We start from the raw sequence: 25,064 nt of genomic DNA, 5'->3' as shown, positions 1-25,064 counted from the left end.
CCACTCAGTACTCGCTGTCACCCTGCTTGTCTCTCTCTGTGCCCCTTCTGACTCAACTTTCAGACACTTTCAGGGCCTTTAACTTCACACTGGAGTCGCATCCATTCCAGTATTGAGCTACAAAGTTCAAGACCCGGAATACGCTGCCATCATGAGTTCAAACTCCATGGATATGTTGACGAAGCCGGGCTAGGAACCCAATGTCCAGGGGATGCAAGGCTGTAGCGTTGACCGTGGTGCCACCATGATAATAGCACAACACAAAATTCCTGCCTGACCCAGTTCACTGTCTTTGGGGGCATCAGAGCTTATGCTGGAAGCATCAGGCAACATGCCACACGGTCTCGCTCACTCATATTGATGCCAGTTATGATGGGGTAAATGCCTTTGAGGCGTAGGAGGAAAACTGGTGTTCCTGAAAGAGAAACCCACATTGGCACTGGGAAAGCATGCAAACTTCACACAGACAATGACTAGGGGTTGGTTATGAACCCGTGGTGCCAGAACTGAGAGGACCGTACCACCCTGCCACCTCATCTATAGTAACAATTACTAGAGAATAATTCTATTTATTGTTCACAATGTTATTTTACTGATTATTCATTCTGGAATAATTAGATGTCTCCTTGAGGGTTAAATCTGCCATCGTCTTGTGGCGGACAGTTGGGGTTCTTGCCTGGCCGGGATGCCTCCATGCTGGGAGGACTGGGAGAGCAAGCATGGCCAGAGTGTTACCTGCCCTGGAGCGCTAGATGGCAGCCCCCCTGGGTTGCAGCAGTGCCTAGGACTCCTGCAGGGCTCCATGGGAGTTGGAGTTTGGTATAGACCTTTTGGGATCCATGGACACCGCTGCCGGAAGCAGATCATCAAGCACCTGGAGCACTTCTGGGCCCCTTATATAAGGGGCTAGCAGCCACTACTTAGTGAGCTAGAGTTGGGAGGAGGAGGAGGAGGAGGAGATCGTAAATTGACTGGGAGGAGTAGAGGAGAGAAAAGAGAAGAATTGTGCACTGTGCTATATCGTGTTGGTGGGATTGTATTATATTTGTGGGAAATGGGGATGGCATTTTCCCATGAGGAAAAAGAACAATAAAGTAATGTGTGCTGGTATTTGTGCCTCCTGTGTCCGTCTGTATCGGGTCGGTGGCTGGCTGGTACACCCCTTGTTGGTGCCACAATTTGTTTGCAAGACCCATCTTAATTTGGTATACTGTGGCCCCCTTCACACCTGGCACCATGTCTGACTACTTTAGAGCTCTTATAAGCCCAGATGAGTGTGGTGAGCGTCACAAAGAAACTGAAGCTGCAGCTTCTTTACACCACTAGGGAGCAACACTTCTCGTGATACTTCCATTGCTATTTGACTGGTAATTCTGATGACGATGAGGGTCTCCTTGGAGCTCTGCAAGGGTAGAACTGATACGGAGAGTAACACAGCTAGTCACTGGGCCCGGTGCTCTCTGTAACGCTCCCCTTTTTCGTCCTCGTGTAGCCTCCGTGAGCAGGATTGGCTGCTTTTTGTACCCCTGGTGTCTTCTGACTCAGATTGTGGATGGCAGAGCAAGAGTGAGAGGTTAGAAGAGTGTGTGGGCGAGTGCATCGTCAGCCTCTCTTCGCTAGGAGTGCGGCTTCAGCACTTGAGCGCTCAATGAGTTACAAATGAGCTTTGTGTTTTTGTTTTGACAGTTGTTGTCATTAATGTTCATGTCTACACTCCAAGCTAATTCTGAAATTCAATCAAAGTAGAAGAACCGACTGTGTCACCAAAGCACTGATGATTCTGTACAGTCAAGGGTTACTCCTTTGATGGGGGAAGCACAGTGTCCTTATTTCACACCCAAATATATTAAACCCAGGGATGGTGCAGATCTTGAAATGGATGAGTCAGAGTAAAAAAGAGCGAATGAATATTGAGAAGGTGTGCTGGGATGAACCGGCACCACATCCAGGATGAGTTGTGAGCCTGCGCCATATGAGGGCTCTCTCTGATCCTATACTGGGGTTCAATATGTACAGTATAAGCAATGATGGGGCATCAGAGCTTCTCTTCTATTGGATTTCCTTTGTGCACACAGCATTTAACACACGTAAAAATATTAAAGATGGTGGGAAGATAAACATTGGGGTCGCAGCAGTACCCTAGGAGGAGTGAGAGGTTCACATGAGTACATAGAAAGAAGAGAGGGACACAGAACTATGCAGGGCCATCCTGACATTTGGGCATTGGTTGGGGGCTCACAATGTTTCTGACGCCTATGTATGTGTCTGGCTTGCTGTCAAAGCAGGGGTCCCAGTGCAGTATTTTGCCTGGGGGTCTACGATGCAGGTAAGACAGCCCTGAACCTAAGTACATTATGACCTCAGAAACATGTCAACAGATTATAAAAGAATTTTATGAGGTTAGTTTCTTAGAAGAAAAATCGGAAGTGGTCTACCCTAGACTTTCTCGTATACTGGAATATGGGGATGGATATTTGAGGAGAAAACCACAAGACAGTGATTATATTTTTATATTCTGTACGTTAAAGAACCATCAACAACGAATGAAATTAAAAATATATTGAACAATTATTATAAAATTAAAGTTGAATAAATCAAAGTCTGCTGCTGCATGAATAAAAAGTAAAGTACCGATTCCGGTTAGCGGAAATAGCTCAAAAGTTGATTGAAATCTACGTTTTGTGCCTAATACTTGTATGCAAATTTGGTTAACCTAAGTGAAAGTGTACTCAAGTTCTCGGGTTTACATACGCACGCACGCACGCATGCACACACACACACACAGACATAATTCCAAAAATGGTATTTTCGGACTCGGGGAGGTCTGGAATGTCAAGATTCATCAAAATCTCGAAATCAAATTTTTGGGACAATTATAATACTTTCTCTACAAGAAAGTAAATTGGACTCAGGGAGGTTTAAAACGTTGAGATTCATCAAAATCTTGACGTCAAATTTTTGGATGATTACAATACTTTCCCTATACTTTGTATACGAGAAAATTAAAATGATGTAAAAACATAATAATAATTAATTAAAACATTAAGGATCCAGTGGAGGAAACGAAAACTGTAACACATTTCAGCATGGTCTGAACTTTCTAAAGGCATTTAAAAAGTAATAAGGAAAGTGAATCTCATGATACCTAAGAATCAAGAAAAGTATAATGGGATATAACACTGATTATTTAAGATTCTCAGCACATTTTTTATGTAGAATAACGGTTATGTATATAGTAAAGCTTTTTTTCTTTAAAATACAATAAGCATTTTAAAGGAAGAAAGACTGCATAATACACAGAGATACTTTTCAAGAGAAAAATCATCTAAATGTATGGTAGGTCAAATTCAGGCCAACACTCTAACAATGCTGAATAACTGGTCATGATATTATATAAGATAAGGACAAGTAATGAAGGAATTCCGTAATACGTAAGAATACACATTTAGAGACTGCTATAAATCCTTATACTCTACTGAGTTTAAAGAAGATAACACACAATCTAATGCATTTCTAGATTTTGTACATTACAGATACCACAAATAGATTTAGTGCAGAGAAACAGGATAAACCTTTGGCGCTGTCAGAATTACTAAATGCTATAAAGTCACTTCAAAATGGGAAAGCAGCAGGCCCTGATGGCTACCCTGCAGAATTTTATAAGAAATTCTCCACTCAGCTAGCTCCCCAAAATTTACAGAAGCCAGAGACGATCAAATTCTACTGCAAACTTTTCGCCAAGCATTAATCACCGTCTTTCCTAAACAAAATAGGGCCTTATTACAATGTGCATTACACAGACCAATTTCACTTCTGAATAATGTTAAGATACTCTCAAAAATCCTAGCTAGAAGGATGGAAATAATGCTGCCTTCGGTAATAGCACAAGATCAAACTGGATCTATTAAATTCTGACACTTCGCTTCCTTTGATGCCTGTTTAATGTAATATATTCACCAGCATATTCAAACACCCCAGAGATATTATTATCTTTGGATGCAGAAAAAGCATTTGACTTGATTGAATGGAACTACCTTTTCAATATATTAGAGAGATTTGGTTTTGGCCTGAACATTTGTGCATGGATCAAACTACTGTATACCAATCCAGAAGCTTCAGTTTGTATTAACAACATTTGTTCAGACTACTTTAAACTAGAATGTGGTACCAGAAAAGGATGCCCCTTGTCACTACTGCTATTTGCAATTGCCAGTGAACCACTGGCAGTTCGCTGCCAAAATGCTTATCAGATAAAGGGGATTATCAGAGAAGGACTTGAACAGAAAATGTCTCTATATGCAGATGATATGGTACTGTACCCTGTATATATCAGATCCACAGAATACTGTGCCTGCAGTCTTAACAGCACTCACAGAATTTCAAAAGATCTCTGGTCTCAGAATTAATTTGAATAAAAGTGTGCTCTTTCCAGTGAATTCTCAAGCATACACTATAAGATTGGACACCTTCCCTTTTATTATTGCAGATCAGTTTAAATACCTAGGGGTAAACATCACAAGTAAATATAAAGCTCTTTATCAACAAATTTTTGAAGTCTGAATGGAAAAAATTAAGCAAGACTTGCATTGACGGTCAACTCTTCAACTCTCTCTAGCTGGAAGAATGAACGTTGTTAAGATGAATATCCTTCCTAAGCTTCTCTTTTTATTTCAAAACATTCCAATATACATCAATTAAATATTTTTTTAAGCAATTAGATTCAACCATAAGCTAATTTATTTGGAACTTAAAACATCCACGTATCCAAAGAGCGACCCTACAAAGACCTAAGGCAGCAGGTGGCATGGCTCTTCCTAAGTTTCAGTTTTATTACTGGGCAGCAAACATACAACCAATAAAAACCTGGACACAAATAGATGAACATACACAGGCTTGGTCCACAATAGAAATAAAATCCTGCAGTAATTCTTTATATTCCCTGCTTTGTGCCCCTATAAATGCAAGTTATCACCAATATACTAATAACCCAATTGTGCGTCACTCACTGAGAATATGGAACCATTGTAGAAAAGCATTTTAAGATGGAGAATCTTTTATCTGTGACACCTCTGCATGAGAACCACCTTTTTCAACCATAGCAAATATATGCAGTTTTTAATATCTGGAAAAGATTTGGGATTAAATTACTTAGAGATCTTTATATAGACAATATCTTTGCATCTTATTAACAATTACATTCCAAATGTAACTTTCCAGCAACACATTTCGTTCACTATCTCAAATTAGAAACTTTGTTAAACAGGACCTGCCTAATTTTCCTCATCTCACACCTCCCTCTATGCTGGAAACATATTGCTCAGTTTCAAGGACTCAGACAGCATTTCTGTAATATATAAAACTATTTTACAGTCCCTCCCTATCAAAGATCCAAGAGTACACTGGGAAAAAGATTAAGAGTCAATATATCAGAAAAGGAGTGGAAGGTAGCAATGCAGAGAATTCACTCGAGCTCCATATGCGCAATGCATACAATTATTTAACTCAAAATTATATATCGAGCACATCTGTCTCGCTTAAAATTGTCCAAAATGTTCCCAGGGTGACCCAACCTGCAAACGCTGCAATCAAGTTCCAGCCTCACTGGGTCACATGTTTTAGGCCTGCACCAAATTAACATCATTCTGGACCAAACATTTTAAGTGCCTTTCAGACAGCCTTGGTGTCACAATCCCTCCTAACCCATTAACAGCTGTGTTTGGTGTTCTTCCAGATGGGTTTAAAGTGGAGAAGGACAAGCAAACTGTGATCGCCTTCACTATACTATTGGCACGCAGACTTACTTTGCTAAACTGGAGGAATCTTAACTCTCCTCTTTTAAGTCAGTGGGAAACTGATGTTTTATACTATTTGAAATTGGAAAAAATCTAATTCTCAGTTGGAGGATCTGTGCAGAACTTTTTCAAAACCTGCCAGGATCTAATCAGTAATATTTTAGAATAAGCTCATAAAGCACTGAGGATGTAGATTCTCACATTTCTTTTACTTCTCCATTCATCTTTATCTGCCTATTAAACTCATCAATTTAGGTATGTTCACAAGCTTTAAGTTTTACCCTGTTGGCCGGGATGGGGGTTGATTTGATCTCAATCCTATTTTTTGAAAAAAATTATCTATTTGTATGGAATGATTACAATAAAATTAATATATATAAATATATTATTACTAGAGAGAAAGACCATACATATATGAGAAGTGAAAGTTACAAGGTAAAAATCCGGAATACCTGCTAGTATGTTTTTTTAATAATAATGGAGATTTAAGATTTTCATTGGGTGTGATGAGGATGGATAGGATTAGAAATGAGGACATTAGAGGGTCAGTTCATGTTGGACGGTTGGGAGACAAAGTCAGAGAGGTGAGATTGCGTTGGTTTGGACATGTGCAGAGGAGAGATGCTAAGGATAGAGCTGCCAGTTAAGAGGAAGGCCTAAGAGAAGGTTTATGGATGTGGTGAGAGAGGACATGCAGGTGATGGGTGTAACAGAACAAGATGTAGAGGACAGAAAAATATGGAAGAAGATGATCTGCTGTGGCAACTCCTAACGGGAGCAGCCGAAAGAAGGAGGAAAGAAGGATCACATGATACACAAAAAATATTTTACAATAGGATCAAATAAATATTTGACAAGTAAATTGTAAGGTATAAATTTTGAATGCTTATTAGAGAGATTTTTAATAATAATGGAGATTTATTGAAAGAAGGATCGCATTGCAGTATAAGGTACAAATTGTGAATAACTGTTAAACGTTTATGAAAATATGTACAATAATTTTACAAGAGAACAAGTATGTAAATATATGAAAGTGCAAATTATGCCATTCAAGATATTTTTTAGGATAGTGGTAATTTTATGACGGGAAAGCTCTTGAACTAAGTAAGAATTCTTTTACAAAAGCAGAATTTCATCCCTCTGTTATAATAAAAAAATCCTGGGACGAGTTGAGTCTTTATAGCCTGGGACGAGACGAGACTTTTTCAGAGAGACGCTTTCACATCCCATGATACGAGACTTTGTGCCAAGAGATTTAACCACTCCAGAGGCTGGAAATAAAAGACAAAGAGTAGATGACAAAGTAGAACATTGGAAAGAATTCAAAAACGTTGGCACGATACGCATGCAGAGCAAGTTAGAGAAGTAGGAAAATTCAAAAGTCTCAAAAGGAAAATGTAAATAAAGATCACATTAGTGCAAAAAAATGGAAAATATTACTCGGTGAAATACAGTAATGGAACAGCGAAAAGAGATAGAAGAATATATTGTTCGGATTTAAACTTTAAGTCGGAGACTTGTAGATCGTCTAATTCGTGCTTCTTCCCAATGAAGAAGCGTATCTGCGAGAATTGAAAGATTTGTTGTTTGGTGAAAGTTAAATCCACATACGTGAGCAGCAGAGACCTGAAGTGGCTGGCATGTAGCACAGGCCGGGCGGGGGGGTTTGGGGAAATGGTGAGCAAAATGAGCAGAGGGCAAAGCCCCCCTAGTAAATGTATCAAAAATATATTACAGGATCAGGACACTGTTGTCAAACTGAAAGAAGTGGCAGTTCAGGGTGATGTTTTTAGATGGGTGCAGAATTGGCTCAAACACAGGAAGCAGAAGGTGATGGTGCGAGAAACCTCATCAGAACTGGTCAATGTTCCACAGGGGTCAGTGCTTGGGCCTCTGCTATTTTTAATATATAGAAATAATTTAAATAGGAATATAAGTAACAAGCTGGTTAAGTTTGCAGATGATACCAAGATAGGTGGATTAACAGATAATTTGGAATCCGTTATATCATTACAGAAGGACTTGGACAGCATACAGGCTTGGGCAGATTTGTGACAGATGAAATTTAATGTCAGTAAATGTAAAGTATAACACATAGGAAGTAAAAATATTAGGTTTGAATACACAATGGGCGGTCGGAAAATCGAGAGTACACCTTATGAGAAGGATTTAGGAGTCAGTGGACTCCAAGCTATCAACTTCCCAACAGTGTTCAGAAGCCATTAAGAAGGCTAACAGAATGTTAGGTTATATAGCACGATCTGTGGAGTACAAGTCCAAGGAGGTTCTGCTCAACATTTATAACACACTGGTGAGGCCTCATCTGGAGTACTGAGTGCAGGTTTGGTCTCCAGGCTACAAAAAGGACATAGCAGCACTAGAAAAGGTCCAGAGAAGAGCGACTAGGCTGATTCAGGGCTACAGGGGTTGAATTATGAGGAAAGATTAAAAGAGCTGAACCTTTACAGTTTAAGCAAAAGAAGATTAAGAGGTGACATGATTGAAGTGTTTAAAATTCTGAAGGGAGTTAGTACAGTGGATCGAGACTTGTATTTTAAAATGAGTTCATCAAGAACACGGGGACACAGTTGGAAACTTGTTAAGGGTAAATTTCGCGCAAACATTAGGAGGTTTTTCTTTACACAAAGAACGATAGACACTTGGAATAAGCTACCAAGTAGTGTGGTAGACAGTAAGACGTTAGGGACTTTCAAAACTCGACTTATTTTAGAAGAATTAATTGGATAGGACTGAAGAGCTTTGTTGGACTGAATGGCCTGTTCTTGTCTAGATTGTTCTGATGGTCTAATGTTCTAATGAATCTATAAACCCAGACAGTACCCAGATGAAGTGACTCTATTGTAGTGCATTATTATATTTTTTTAAAAGTACAGTCTGAAAGAATATCAGTATCATGTACACAGCATATTAGAACAATATGTTTACTCTACAAAGTAGATCCCCAATCACAGCAGACAGTCTAAATAAAGAGGATTACATAATGTGTAAGAATATTTTCAAAAGAACAATAAATATATGAAAAGTAGAAGTTCTAAGGTAAAAATCCTGAATAGCTAATAAAGATAATGTATAAGAGTTACTTTATGAAAGACGGATGGCTAATACGTGTGAATATTCTATAACACACAGATCACAGAAAATGTTTAAGTTGCAACATTCAAATTTTGAATAACTGTCAGGACAATGGGAATTTAATGAAAGAAGAACCACATCCCAGGTGGAACCTTCAGGTCCCAAAGACTCTGTCCCATCTGGTGAGCTGCCAAGCGAGGGCTCCCTTCGGACCTTCTTCGACGTGTCTGACGTCAGTGTGGCCCCTGCTGAGCTTCCGCTCCTGCACACATCTGGACTGCTATAGTGGCACAAATGTTTTCACAGCTCTCCATCTTGTTTTATATGGTTGTTGAAAGCATGAAGGTTCCTACAGCATGTGGGGGCTTCTTATAAAAATAAAAAATGAATAAATGACTGTACATTATGAACAACGACAAAAAAAAAATATCAAGTGAGTTCATAACAAGGAAATTAGTGGACTCCATTTCCATAAAAGACTATGTCCTTTCTTACTAGACCAGTCCAGGCTGTCACAAGTATCTGCAGCAGTGACACTCCCTGAGCAGTGACTTGGTGTTGGGGCTCTTCTGGTGCGGTGCTAGTCGGCACGCAGTTCCTTGGTTTGGCTGCCACCGAGTTGCAGTCCCATCAACTCCTCTACTTGGCCTCAGTCCTCTTCTCAGTGCACTTCATTAGCACAAGTGTACTGACCTGGTGAAGGCAGCAAGAATATAAGTGGCATACGTGGCACCCTCTGCATAGACAGCCGGTCTTATTACAGGCCTCAGTCATTTTGCACATTCACTTTACACCCCCAATCTCCCTTCAGGACCCTAAGCCCATGCACCACTACTTTCAATGATGGTTTTCAGTCCCAGCTATAAAGGCTACTCGACAGCTGCTCATGCTAAGAACTCCATGCATGTTTCTTTTATCACCTAATGTTGTATTTATTATCTGTTGCTTGTATTATACTACGGTTGCTAGTCTATGAAAGACAGGCCAGTAAGTATCTTGCATGGTGGACGAAGGCCAAGAACCTTGACCTTAAAGTTGATCCCAAATGGTGTACTTGTCCCTCACAGGGCAGCACTTGGTCAATTTGGAGTCCCCCAGTTAAGCAGCGCAAAATCGGTGATTTTCATTTTGCCTGCTTAGAGTGAAGTCTTGTGGAATCTTGAAAAGTGAGAGGATGCCTGAGGAGTGGAGTAGAAGTGTACTGGTGCACATTTCTAAGAATAAGGAGGATAAAATTGATGAGCCACAGCATGAATTTATGGGAAAGAGTAGTGGAAGCTAGGTTAAGAAGTGAGATGATTAATGAGCAGGAGTATGGTTTCATGCCAAGAAAGAGCACCACAGATGTGGTGTTTACTCTGTGGGTGTTGATGGAGAAGCATAGAGAAGACCAGAAGGAGTTGCATTGCGTCTTTGTGGACCTGGAGAAAGCAAATGACAGGGTACCTCAAGAGGAGCTGTGGTATTGTATGAGGAAGTCGGGAGTGGCAGAGAAGTACGTAAGAGTTGTACAGGATATGTACGAGGGAAGTGTGACAGTGGTGAGGTCTGCAGTAGGAGTGACGGATAAATTCCAGGTGGAGGTGGGATTATATCCGGGATCGGCTCTGAGCCCTTTCTTATTTGCAATGGTGATGGACAGGTTCACAGATGAGATTAGACAGGAGTCCCCGTGGACTATGATGTTTGCTGATGACATTGTGATCTGTAGCAATAGTAGGGAGTAGGTTGAAGAGACCCTGGAGAGGTGGAGATATGAGAGGAGAGGAATGAAGGTCAGTAGGAACAACACAGAATACATGTGTGTAAATGAGAGGGAGGTCAGTGGAATGGTGAGGATGCAGGGAGTAGAGTTGGCGAAGGTGGATTAGTTGAAATACTTGGGATCAACAGTACAGAGTAATGGGGATTGTGAAAGAGAGATGAAAAAGAGAGTGCAGGCAGGGTGGAATGGGTGGAGAAGAGTGTCAGGAGTGATTTGTGACAGATGGATATCAGCAAGAGTGAAAGGGAAGGTCTACAGGACGGTAGTGAGACCAGCTATGTTATATGGGTGAGAGATGTTGGCACTGACCAGAAAGTAGGAGACAGAACTGGAGGTGGCAGAGTTAAAGATGCTAAGATTTGCATTGGGTGTGACGAGGATGGACAGGATTAGAAATGAGGACATTAGAGGGTTAGCTCAGGTTGGATGGTTGGGAGACAAAGTCAGAGAGGCGAGATTGTGTTGGTTTGGGCATGTGCAGAGGAGAGATGCTGAGTATTTTGGGAGAAGGATGCTAAGGATAGAGCTGCCAGGGAAGAGGAAAAGAGGAAGGCCTAAGTGAAGGTTTATGAATGTGGTGAGAGAGGACATGAAGGTAATGGGTGTAACAGAACAAGATGCAGAGGACAGAAAGATATGGAAGAAGATGATCCACTGTGACAACCTGTAACGGGAGCAGCCGAAAGAAGAAGAGAGTGAGCTCTTATAGATAAAAGAAAAAGATTATCTCTGTGACAATTTTAGAGGTGTCATAGGGGACACCAAGGCATTTTCTTAAAAGCCTTTCCTGTCTCAGTCAGTCAGTCGTAGTGCTGTCAAACCTGAAAAAGGCACTTATGGACTAAACAAATAGACCAAAAAGCAACCATTTGGTACAAAGCTGGGAAAGGTGGCTGCAGTTGGACAACGCCAGGCAGGCAGTCATTTTGGTGCTTCGCTCCATTTCATTGTCCTGCATTGCTTTGCCCAGTTGGGAGTCCAGACGCGAGAAGTGCTTGGAATAAAATCAGTCAACACTTCACCTGCATGGCCTCCCCTGTGCCCCACTGAACCTTCAGCCAATCAGCCTGCAAAACATTCAGGTCCAAAAAAATTGGGAAAATGACTGCCAGAGGAGGTGGGGGAAAAATGGAGCAGGGGCGGAGTTTTCCGACACCACCAAGGTTGTGTTCATTCGGCCTTGTAGTGCCCCCTATGTGTTAGCCCCGCCTCTGTTCTTGTGTGAATTGTAGACTCGCCCTCCCTGCACTCATTTCTCTTCTGCTTACTTCACCGGTACCACCGCGGGGTTAGTCCTCTCCTTTGAACCCTCGTTTCATCATGCCTTCTATTCAGATTTGTCTCTTATTTCACACCAGCCATGCCTGTAGCCTACAGTTAATTATGTGAGCAAGGCGCTGTAGTTGGCAAGTAGAGGTCAACTCTGTAACCTGCACATCATCTTCAAAAAAAAACACAAAGACGGTGACCTTTAAAAATGTCAGCAGATCAAAGCAGAGGCTCTTGGGTGCAGACTGTCTGCACTTGTCATTAGTTGAATTCATTTTGTGCCATAATGACTCGATGAGTTGCTTTAAACAGTGTGTGACGCGGTGCATTCCTGTCCATCAAGGTGCTACTGTATCTGCAGTAAAGGGCTCATTAGACTCTGCCTGCTGAGAGGATTATTCGGAACTCCGTATGAAAGGTGCTATATAATCTGAACACTCTGGATCTTGAGTGCCTCTGTGAAAGGCACTATAAACCAGATGCTTTCCAGCCAGTGGATCAGTGTTCAGCACCTTCTTTGTGCTTTAAGAAGCTCTTTGTGAAAGGCGCTCTATAATTCTCAAGTCGCTCCATCCTTCAGTTTTAAAGTGCTTCACGCTGTGTGTTCCCAGTTGTGCTGAAAGATTTAAATGAGGGGACAAATGTTTGTGGAGAAGGTTCCAGATGGAGGCTGCAGTGTGCTGTTGAATATAATACACTACTCTAGTGCTGGATGTCGCCTCCTCATCGGGCCCAGCTTCTGGTTCAGACGTCTCGTTCCATGTCCAATTACGGCAGTAACTAAGCCACCCATCGTGTGACACTGTAAGCCTCCTTTGATGTTCATTTCAAAATTATGTGCTTTCATTCCTGGGAGCTACTGAATGAAGAAAAGGAGCCTGCCGGACTCCTCGATACTCTGCTTCACAAATTAGCTTCTCTCTGCAAATTGAGGGTCTGGTGGGCAGAATTGACTTAGAATGAGACCATTGTTATATTTGAACCCTTGTTTGGTTACCTGTCATGCCATTGGTGGTGCCCACTGTTTGGTACCCTTTGACCCCACAAACAACATTGGAAAGACAACACTAGGATTCTAAGCCTTGGCTAAAACAGAAAGTCCCTGAACTCAGTTATGTAACCAGCAAAACAAGAGGCTGATGTTGAGCTACCTGGGGTCAGCTGAATATGACATCCCAGCATGTTCTGGCTGGCGGCAAGAGAGGAATCAAATATACTCAAGCAGAGTCCACCCAGCAAGAGATGGATACACAAGTCATGTCCCTCGGCGTTTCCAGATATGATAGAAGAGGAAGTCTTTGGGTAGAGATAAGATGTCTTGATGACACTTTTATGGTTGCTCCAAACGTTAGACATACCGATGTACTGATGAGAGACGAGAACAACAGAATGTGGCTTGTGATGGACATGTTGAGATGGCTCAAGGCTGGGGGGCTCATGAAACTCAAATGAAGCCAGCAGTCTCATAAAGGACTGTGCACATAGGGCTTACTGGGCAAATTCACAGTGGTGACCTCTACAGCATTGGCTGATGCATTGCACCCAAACTTAGCTCCTTACAACTCAAGAAGAACTGAGGGACAGACACTGGAGAAGAGTGAACGTGAGTGGGTGGTGATTGTGCCTTTTAGAGTAGGCAGCCACAGTCACTTCTAAAAGTCAAGCCATTGTTTGCGCAAGAAATGAGAGAAGAAAGTCGGCCAAATGAATTGCTCATCCTCCAGGAGCTTTGGGCATGCAGTCCTGAAGGTCACTCCATGCACTGTGTATATGCCAGCTAACTTAATGAAATTCCCCTTCTCCAGGTGACATGGATGAATGTTCATTAGTTCAGCTATCCTCACTCAGTAATCCTCTAGTCACACTCTCTCCCCAATCATCGAGCTATCTAGAACTTGGTCTGATGTCTGCGGGTCAGCAACTGATCCATCCATTCTGCTATTCCTATCTATCTATCTATCTATCTATCTATCTATCTATCTATCTATCTATCTATCTATCTATCTATCTACCAACCAACCAACCAACCCCCTTCCTGACTCAGTAATCCATCTACCCATTTAGGCCAATTTCCCCCAATTTATCCACACATTTATTAATTAGTCTAATGTCCCCCTTGGCCTGAGTTGCCTCGAAAGCTTGCGTATTGCAATCTTTTTAGTTAGCCAATAAAAGGTGTCATTTTACTTGGCTTTTCTCTACCGTCCCCCGACTCTATAATCCATCCATCCATCGGTCCGTCTTTCTCCCCAATGAACCACCCAACCAGCTCCAGTGTCCAAGGCTGCAATGTGTCCATCTTTTTGACTGTTTAACACACACAGATGAAGTCCTCCCACTCCAATGGGCCTGAATATCTATCTGTCAACCTATCTGTCTCTCTGTCCCAGACCCAGTTGGGCGTCCTTCCTTCCTTCCATCCAACCATCCATGTGAAGTCTTCATGAGTCTATGAAGGCCGGTTGAAAATTATTGAGCCTGATTTTTTGTTGTTTTAGATAGATAGATACTTTATTAATCCCAAGGGGAAATTCACATAATCCAGCAGCAGTATACTGATACAAAAAAATATTAAATTAAAGGGTGATAAAAATGCAGATATAACAGACAATAACTTTGAATAATGTTAACGTTTTCCCAGTCCAGGTGGAACTGAAGAGTCACATAGTGTGAGGGAGGAACGATCTCCTCAGTCTGTCAGTGGAGCAGGACGGTGACAGCAGTCTGTTGCTGAAGCTGCTCCTCTGTCTGGAGATGATCCTGTTCAGTGGATGCTGTGGATTCTCCATGATTGACAGGAGCCTACTCAGTGCCCATCGCTCTTCCATGGATGTCAAACTGTCCAGCTCCGTGCCTACAATAGACCCTACCTTCCTTTTAAATCACAATCGGACGACTGCACAGGCTAAAACACTTCAATTTCAAAGTAGTGTCCCTCACATTGAATACGTCGTTTAGAACGTTTCAAAAAAACAAGACGAGTAACAGACTGTTTTGTGACATCACTTTTTGAGACACAGCAGTGGCGCATCTTTCCAAGTTGTTGTTTGTTCAGCGTTGGGAATGCCTAGAAGTCACGCGGTGCTAAATCGGGGCTCTATGGAGGGTGTTGTCCAGTGTAGGCCCACCAGTTTCAGTCAGTGCTGCTAATTCAACAGCAGCAACTTCTCATGGAGCAAAAGCTACTTCTTCTTGTTGTTGTATCGGCTCTTATGTGCACATGCAATGCATTTTCAGGATTTTTGTCACAATGTGTTGAGTCCATTCAAGCAAGATGCCAAGTGAAGCTAAAAGTTTGCGTGCAGAGGGCCTTCTGTCTTCTTGCAATGGTGACAAACAGCAGCACCACTGATTATTTCATCACCGTATGCTTGCCAAAACAGTTTTCAAGAGTTCCATTACTGCTCTTCTCAATCTCGGCACACAGCTCTACCATACTCTCATGGGAATGTCTTCTTTATCCTCCATGACGACACGTGTGAGGTGCTTCCGCTCGCCATGACAGAACGCTGAAGAATATGGCAGGGCATCTGCAGGTTGCCACACTTCGATGTACGCCATGCACAGCATTTCCATATCTGCCTGTGTGAAAGAGAAATGGGGACAGTCTCGCTAATAAGCCCTCGTACCAGAAAACTAACTGAGAGAAGTGAGGCTGGCAGTTCTGCTCCAGGTCCATCCACCCGTTTATCCATGGACGCGTTACCCCAACTTTCACCCTCTCTCTGTCCTTCCAACGGACTTCAGTCTTCTGTGTCCCAGTCCAGATGTTTAAGTAAGTGAAGAGAGCAGGCTGATTGACTTCCTTCTACTCCATGGGCGTCCATATGCAGGCCATCAGTCTGCCTGAGGATTTCTATGAGGTTTGGTTAAAACAGCTGGCCCAGTATGCCTGCCTTGAACTTCTTTGAAACGAAAGAAAATCCCAAACCTGACTGTTCCTTTAAGGATGATGGAGCGATAGCCTGACTCCCAAACGATTATCTCTAAGGGGTTTTTTTTTTCTAAAATCTAATTTTAAGTCAATTACTCAAATTTAATGAATTAGTCATAATACGGGTTTAAATAAAAAACAATCTTGGTGCCATCATCTACTAAAAATGAAGCTTAGTCGCTTGTTTGATAAGCCCACCTAATTAAGCTCATTGATCTGCCGGATGAAAAGAGCACCACGAGTGTGCAAGAACATTTAAAGCCAGAGGATCCAGCAGGGACGAGTGGATGAAAGTGAGCAGTGACTGCCGTTTAATGAATCACGTGAGCGTCCATCAGCACAGAGAGTGACCCGCGCCAGGGTCTGGACAAGCTCAGGTAGCCATATGGATTGTAGACCGACCTACTGCATTCACAGCTGAGGCAGCGTGGCCCCCTGGTGCCACAAGTCCGATGGTTCATGGCAGTAATAGGCTTGGCACCTAATGACGAGATTCAGGGCTATATATTAAATTATGGTTTCTGTACAAATCGTACACACTAACTGAGGAGTGTACCCACCATTTGTTGTCAGGGCTGGTGCCACCATTAAGAAGATTTGCCTAGGACACATATCATAAGGCGGGGAACAAACCCAGCCACACATGTTAGCCACTGAACAGTTGGTTGGCACACTAATAAGCTTGGCCTAGGGTGCCAAATAACCCTAGCACTGGCACTGCCTGCTGCCTATACCCTGACAGGGTCCATCACCTTCTTCTTAATGAGTGTGCTTACTAGTCATTTTTTGGAGGCTTCAGCTACTTCTTGTAAAATAATCCACCTGGCTAGTTGTGAGCCCGAGACATCCGCTTGGTTTGGCAGACAGCTGATACAAGTTGCTCTGTGCTGTTTACACAAGTCTCAAGGACGGCCGGCAGCTGATGGAGAACATCACCTTGAACGTGTCATCTGCCAGCCGATGAACTTGTCATGTCTGTCCACACACCCAGCTCTAAATAAGCATGTGTTGATCTGCCTTGGGCTCCCATGGGCCTGTCTGCAGATTGTGACGTGCTGTGCTCCAGGTGGCCATCTGCTGGTGACTGTGTAACATCAACATTAAAAAAAGGGTTTTATGATAGTGAAAGGAGCTATATAAAATAACTAATCCTAATAGTCTGTCATTTTGTAACCCGCTTAGTCCTGATCAGGGGGTCTGCTGGAGTCTGTCTCAGCCAGCATAGGGTACAAGGCGGGAACAAACACCCTGGACAGGTTGCCAGTCCATCACAGGGTGAACACACACACACACACACACACTCTCTAGGGTCAGTTTGGGAATGCCAATTCGCCTAACCTTCATGTCAACTGTGTCAAAGTAATTTACAAATTAATAAATATGGATCAGTTCATTTAAAATTTATTCATTTAAAAACCAAGATCCAGGCCATCAGCAGTGTGTCTGTTTGCGAAGAGAGTATAGACCTTGTTGAGAGGTTTACTTACCTTGGCAGTGACATTCATGTCTCTGGTGACTCGTCCTATTAAGTCAATAGATGGAATGGGAGAGCATGGGGGGTCATGAGGTCGCTGGAAAGGGGTGTGTGGCGCTCCTGATATCTATGCAAAAGGACGAAGGTCCAAGTCTTTAGAGTTCTGGTGCTTCCTGTCTTGCTATATGGCTGTAAGACATGGCTGCTCTCCAGTGACCTGAGATGAAGACTGGACTCCTTTGGTACTGTGTCTCTCTCCGGAAAATCTTTGGGTACCGCTGGTTTGACTTTGTGTTGCTCATGGAGTCCCAAATGAGGCACATTACCTGCATTGTGAGGGAACGTTAGTTATGGCACTACGGCCATCTGGCGCGACTCCCCGAGGGTGGTCTGGCTTGCAGGATCCTCATTGCCAAGGAGACTCCACATAACACCTGGCTGCAGCAGATAGAAGTTCATTTCTGGAAGGTGGGACTGAATCACATGTCTGACTTTTTTTGCCAACCAGGATCCTGAGCTGCTTTGGGGGGGTTTGGGGGTACAGCAATGTGCTGTACCAGTGCATGCTCCCTGACCTGACCTGACCTGAGTTCATTTTGGGTGATTATTGAACTATTTCATTAACTTTTGCATTAAACTCTGTCACGGGTAAGAATTCACTTGGGTGGCGCCTCTCTCAGTGGTGTGTCTTCACTCAGAGCTTCGGGACCCAAACTTGGCCACTAGATTGAGAGCACAGCCATTTTACCCAGTTGAGATACAAGAGAACTCGCTATGAGTCTGATCAGGATACTGATGGCCAGAGTGTCTTTTTATTTTTATTTATTTGGCAGCCGGCTCTCCCCATTAAAATCGATCTGATCAATTATTTAACTAGAAATTGGTTAATATATAAGTTGCTACCCTCCATTTGATTATTTTTTTAAACTACTTGGTTTATCCCCAATGGGAAGTTGTTGTCTTTTTGCCACATTTTTGGTGGTCAGGGCCACCGTAAAGGGCCCCTGGATGAACCTTCAGGTTAAGAGCCTTCTAGTGTTAATGGGATGTGAACCAGATCCTTAGTTACAGAGCCACCACTCCACCATTTCTTACCTGCTTTAGTTAGATCAGGGCTTGTGGACGTCCAGAGATTTCAACATTCAGGTATGGCAGGAGCCAACCCTGCAGCCTAACATATCCTTTTTGGAAAAATCAGAGACCACCGTGGGAAATAAAAGTGCCAGTCAGCCACAGGAGGCATGGATTGACCGGTGTAGCATGTGAACCCAAGCCTCTGATTTTGTGAGGCAGCAGTTGTAGACCTTCCTGTTAGAAATGAATGAGTCCTCCCTGCTAGTCCAAGTCCTCTCAACTCATCACACAACTGAATCTGCTTCTTCAAATTGGTCTGCGCAAAAAATAATTCAAAGGTGTGTTAGTATCAAGAAGGTCCATCATTTGACCCTGCAAAGTGACCCCTTCAAGGCTGATCTGAACCTGTAGCCACATCCTGTGTGGAGTCGAGTCACCTCATCAACAGGAATACCTGCTTGTGCCTGTAGAGGGCGCTGTTCTGACAACAGTGCAGTGTAGCAACATGTCCTCTTTGTAATTCATTTGTCCACAGACTCCATAGCCTTCAGAGGGCTGGTCATCTATTGTGATCAATTATCAAGTGCTGGAGTGTGTCCATGGAGTCCTTACTTGTACATGCTAATGAACATACAACACACCGCTACTCTCTGTCGCCATAATCGGTAAGTATTACTTCCTTACCTCGAAATGTCTGTCACAGGATGTAAAAACAAAACTCCATGGAATACAAATCTTAGTGGAAAAGATTTGGTGCCACACATCTCCACAGACGTTGCATGTGGTGCACGTGGTGCACGTTGTCCTCAAAGGCTTCTGAGTGGCTGCCCCAAAGATCGCCCCGGGTGGCCTGGTTCTGTCACACTCGAGTAGTCTTGGCTCTTGAGCGTGACAAATCTGCAGAATGGACAGAGTGAAGAGGTCATGATGGACAGTTGCTGGTCCAGGTTTCAGTTCTGCATGAGGCAGTCAGTTTTGGGCCTTGTGTGTGTGTGTCAGACCACATGATACCTTGGAGGTAAAGTGGAAGGGGGTCTTTCTAGTTATGGCCTAGTTCTGTGTAGGTCAGTGTGTGTGTGCTTCGTTTCCAACGGGAAATGGAGAATAAGCCTGACCTCGCGTATTTGACCTATGCAGTCAGGGGAGCCGAATGCAAATATTTGAGCAGATACATAGAGCATATCTAGCAAATAAAGGGAGGGCAGCAGTCTGGAGATCACGGATAAGTACAAAATCACAAAACCTCACCCGACAGCATGAAATCTGTTAACACTTTAAAGACCCCTTTGGCACAAGTAGATCATGAAATTCACTTGCAATGAAAAGTCAAGTAAAACGACCCCTTTTATTGGCTAACTGGACAGACTACAATAGGCAAGGCTTTCGAGGCAACTCGGGCCCCTTCTTCAGGCGGGATGACGAACGCTTGCCTATTGCAATTGGCGCAGTTAGCCAGTTAAAGGGGTCATTTTGCTTGACTTCTCGTGGCATCCTTAATGGCTAACACCCTACTACTGCATGAAATTCACTTGTTAATATTACACGTTTTAGACAAATTACCCAAATCCATTCTAAATCACCAATCAAATCTAATCCCAGTTGTTCCCACATTTCTAGAATGTGAACAAATAGTCAACTTGTTCGGGGTGACACTGGTGTACTTTGTTGTTAACTAAAGCGCCTTTCATGGCGTGCTTCACAAGTACAGTGAGACCTGGTAGAGAAACACACAAAGGAAAAATAAAAGTAGTCAAACTGTCATGCTTACATCTTTATAGCGCCTTTCAGAACAGCCATAATCCCAGAAGCCTTCGTATCTGTCTGCGTGTGACCTTACAGCCCGCTGTTAGAATGGTCAGGTGAAGTGACAATCGAGGGCAAAACTGATTTAGAGGAAGGAATTCTCCAGCGTTGGTTTGAAGGTATCAAGTAAAACTAATTGTCCAAAGTCACCCGGTGATCTACTTGACTCAAGTGGCCTCTTAGCTCCAGGTATTTAGATTAGATTCATCAACGTGATTATCCAATTTCTCAATGTGAGGGTCTTCAAGGGGAACGTTCCATTCCTGGCCACACTGTCGAAAGAGTTCTGTAGCTCCTCACATAGTAAGTACGCTCTGGAGCTCCCTGACAGATGCGTTTCCTTTAATCTCACATTTGGCTCATGAGCACCACCAGAGAAAATGTCTCACTCCACAATAACCCGGGTGTGAATATAGCGCCTTTCATGGTGAGTGCCATTTCAAGGTGGAGCAAGAGCAGCGTTTGGGGGTGGCAAGTGGGGCGACCTCCCCAGGCCTCCGCACCTAAGGAGGTCTACGTGTCCCGTTCGAGCGGATTTGTCAAGTTATATTTTGATAAAGTCTGCATGTTATCTTGCAAAAACTTTAGCTGAATACTGTAAGGAGAAAATCCGGTGTATGTTAATATTATTTTTATTGAATTTGCGAGTAAGTTTATGCAGTCCACACGTACCGGTAGCAGCGTTTGACGTAACCGGCCCCGCGTGGGGTGGGTCAGCCCGAGACCCCGCACACCCCTAAGGCCACCTCTGAGGTGGAGTGATAAGTAAATCAAGGCTATTGGAATATGATATGTGGCAGCTGAAATAAGTGGTCAAATGCTGAAAACACCTTGTTTTTATATAGCGCCTTTCATAGTAACGGCCACCTTAAGGCTGCATGATGAATAAACGGAGTGGGTGAACGTTTTTATGTTGTAGGTAAAATGAGCGCTCTGACTCCTAGTATAATATACTGGAAAAGCTGAATTGGCCACCACCATGCCATCCGTGGTGACCTCTGTATCCAGGTGTCTGATATTTACTATGCTATTATTATCATATTTCAGCACACAAGTATTGACCAATGAAATGGACCACTTTATATAGCTGAGGGGTAATACTAATGCTTAATATAGCGCCTTTCATAGTGACTGTCATGTCAAGGTGGTGTGATGGATACATTGAGCTTATCTGACTGTTTCTAGTGTATGGTTGTATACTGGATTATTATATTTTATAGTGCCTTTAATCTGCATCTGGCCCTGTGAGCAGGTCCTCCAACTTGGAGGTAAAACTCAGTGGTTGGTGGCAGGATTGGCACTCAACGGGTCCCAATTCAGGTGGTCCGTCATGTGGTGGAGGCGGCTACGCTCTATCATCGCATGCCCCCAACCTCCTCCTCTTCCTCCTCCTCCAGGTGACCCCCTTTTATCAGGTATTTGACATTTAAATTACAGCACCTGGGTACCACCCAACGGAATGTCTCACTCAATGCAGTAGAGACTTTTATCTGGGTGTGCTAATGCTTAATATAGCGCCTTTCATAATTTTGGGCATTTGAAGTTTTCGCTATTTAGTGTTTGGAGTCACGTAGTTATGTACTGTAAATGCTGACGTTGACCCTGTTGTGGTGTTGGTGGTGCTTTTTCATGGTAACCCAATAACCCCCATCCCAACATGCCAACACCCCCACCCGTTCTCTTTATGTCTCCACACTTGAACACGGCCTGGTCAGATGTCTACCCTGATATATACTAATGTTTAATACAGCACCTCCATCACCTTAAGATGGAATCGTGAATAAAATTGTTTCAGCTTCGCAAGTAACATCGGTGTTTAAGGCTACACGGTGACATATGGGCAGGGCCGAACTTCTTTATGGTGTCTTCCACAGTACCTCGTCACCATTATAATTAGATCCATATCATAAAATGTGGGGTCTGCCAGGAGAAATTATTTACTGAGGCCTACATGAGGAGTCCTTGGTGGGTTTCATCCAGAGCCTTGTGCGTTGCCATTTAAATCCTTGGCCACAAGGGGGCTCCAGTTCCGCTCACTCATAGGGCTCAAGTCAGCAAAGCACAGTATAATGAGCCCCCGTATTTTCTGTAGTATAGGCACGTCCAATTCAGACAGACTTGGCTGTTCGAGTCTCCGGGTTGAGGAGAGCGTTACGTCAAGCAGACGTCAGGCCTGGCCACTGAAGGTGTCCTTCTCTCTACTGTCATGACTTTGTTTCAGGCACACCGATGGTCGTCCCTAGATTTTCAGCTGTCGTGGTGTCTGACTCATCAATGTACCCCTTAGTTTCACCAGCAGGATTGGAACTATCTGCTGCAATGGCCCCCTTTACAAGGACACCCCTTCACCTGCTCCTCGTGCTTAGTCACATGACATAAAGCCATTGCCTAGCAACAGGCCTGGCTGGTAAACAGCAGTTCACACAGAGTGCAGCCTGGTTATGACGCTGGACACGGACGGGCCAGTCAGCCACCAGCCCGAGTCGCTCATGCACTCCTCGCCATGATCGCAATTTGAGGGCCTTTGCCTTCCCTGCTTCCTCCTCAATAGTCCTTATTATTGAAGTGAACCCTTGGGAGCAGAGTGACCAGTATGGTCAATCTGTGAATTTAAATCCGCAACAACACGCTTCATGTGCTCACTGTGGGTGCCTCTCAGCCGCTTACAGCCTGCGCTGACTGAGCGCTGCCCGATTCCCTCATGTGGGATGGATGGCTGTCCCCCTGGGAGGACCTCATGATGGATTTGTCTTGATTTATTTGGACTGCATCCCCCCAAACCCCCGTCTCCATTTCGGCAGCAGATGGTGCCAGTTACGCACGATGCTTTGATGATGACAAATTGGAAGTGAACTGGCAGCTTTGGCACCTCTCTGTCTTTGGGCACCTCAAGGAGTAGAGACTTACATCAGCAGAGTCTGCTGGCGCTGTCAAGGGACAAAAGGGAGATGAATCATCATCATTAATGAGAGCCGATGCCAGCCATTACTGTAAAGTCATCTCATGGGGGCACCAGAGGAATGTACTGCCCACCTCAAAAGCTAGCTTACCCATCTCAAACTGAGCCTCCCCTGCAGGTCCATGAGTGTGATGAGCTGATGGCAGGTGATCATCACCGTCACAACTACAATGACAACACTGACTCACGTTATATGGTGCCTTTTACAGAGAGAGAGAGAGAAAGAGAGAGAGAACTGTCACAGGAAGGTTTGGAGGAATCCAAAAGAAGGCAATGTAAGATTAAACTGGCATCGTCTAAGCAGGAATGTTCCTTGTCCCACACGTGTGGGGCTTATAAAGGAGCCTCCTGTACTTGAGCAGAAGGAAGAGCTCAGTTCACAGCTAACACAATTAGGACGCAACCACAAGCAGATCCCTCCAATTATGACGCTCATCAGCCTGTCCAGTGGGCACAGAGGAAATGAGGAGCACAGTTCATCCCATGGAAGCATGTTTCCTTCAATTAGCAGAGCGGAAAATCGACTAATGAAAATTAAATTACACCAATGACCTTGCCTGGCCCCCTACGTGCTCATCACCAGGCAGCAGCTCAACCTCAAGGAGCACAAAGCGGGCTCAATGCTTCAAAAACTGGGCCAAGGAAGAGAGGTCGCAACCTCAGACTACCATATAGTGCCACGCTTAGAAATACAATAGGGTCGATATCGGGCCATGCAGACTCTCTGAAATAAAACTGCTGTACCAATCAATTGGCGATCTGGCTACCTATAAGGGAATCTATCTATCTATCTATCTATCTATCTATCTATCTATCTATCTATCTATCTATCTATCTATCTATCTATCTATCTATCTATCTATCTATCTATCTATCTATCTATCTATCTATCGTTATACAATTCCTTTCACTCTATGTTGTAGTACCACATGTTTTAGTGTCTAACAAATCTACACTCCCTTTTTGTTCCTTTATTGTGCCATTTTTGCCTTTTTTAGCTAAATTTAATGTACCATTTTTAACTTTATGGGTGGGGGCAGGCATTTCGTCTCATTCTTTTGAAGATCAGAAAACAATTATACTGAAACGTTTAAACTGTCTTTCAATGTGTTATATGAACGAGCTATGTTTTTGGAGGCACGCCGATTTCTGATTTTATTTTTATATATGAAAAAAAAAAATATATATATATATAATGTGTGTGTGTATGTATTTTTTCCTCGCCGGCTCGCGTGTCCCTTCTGCCGCTCCATGACTCATCTCTCTTTAAAGCACATGAGGCCCACGGTCGCCGGGCTCCCTCCTCCGCACCAGACTCGCTTTCTTCTGCCTCTCATTAGCTGCTCCTCCAGTTTCGCAGTCGATCGCACGCAGAGGCCCGTCCGTCACCGCCGATCGCTACTCCCAGGCAGGCCGTCTTCATTCTGAGGTGTGTTGGCGTCACGCAGCAGGAATTCTCTCGCCCCCATTTCGTGTTCCCCTGCGGATCGGGGGTTTATTATTCTGCCGCCGCTGCCGCCGCTATGCCTTTGGGTGGTGCTGCCCGCGAGGCGGAGTTTCCTTGTTGTTTCACCCCACCCAACAAATTCATGGTTAGTGCGGGCACACTCGGGTGTCTTTGAGATTTGATCTGATTGTAGATGTCATCCATCCATCGATTTTTTTTTTTTTGCTTCCTCCCCCAAGCCCCCTACCCCATCACAACAGGTTTCAGTATGAGTCTACTCAAAATCCTAAATGACATCTTCCTGGAAGCCAAACAAACTCACATCAAGTAGTTATGAAGTCAGACAGTGGGAGATAACTAGAGACGGCCACATTTACACCAGTCATACTGTGGTCTGGGGATTGTGATGCCACAGGCTCGCTTGGTGTGCCCTTGGAATTATTACTTGAATGTC

At 43.6% G+C, this 25,064-nt stretch overlaps 1 protein-coding gene across 1 annotated transcript in view; it reads left to right on the top strand.

The window, feature by feature from the left end:
- The window catches only part of LOC120533232 (calcium-activated potassium channel subunit beta-4-like), an 89,652-nt gene that overhangs the window by 16,555 nt on the left and 48,033 nt on the right, over positions 1 to 25,064 (top strand). The gene's annotated exons all lie outside the window — the stretch shown is intronic.

Source organism: Polypterus senegalus, chromosome 8, assembly GCF_016835505.1.
Source record: "Polypterus senegalus isolate Bchr_013 chromosome 8, ASM1683550v1, whole genome shotgun sequence".
Lineage (NCBI taxonomy): Eukaryota > Metazoa > Chordata > Cladistia > Polypteriformes > Polypteridae > Polypterus > Polypterus senegalus.
The sequence above is the reverse complement of the archived record's forward strand: the minus strand, read 5'-3'. Positions and strand labels throughout refer to the sequence as shown.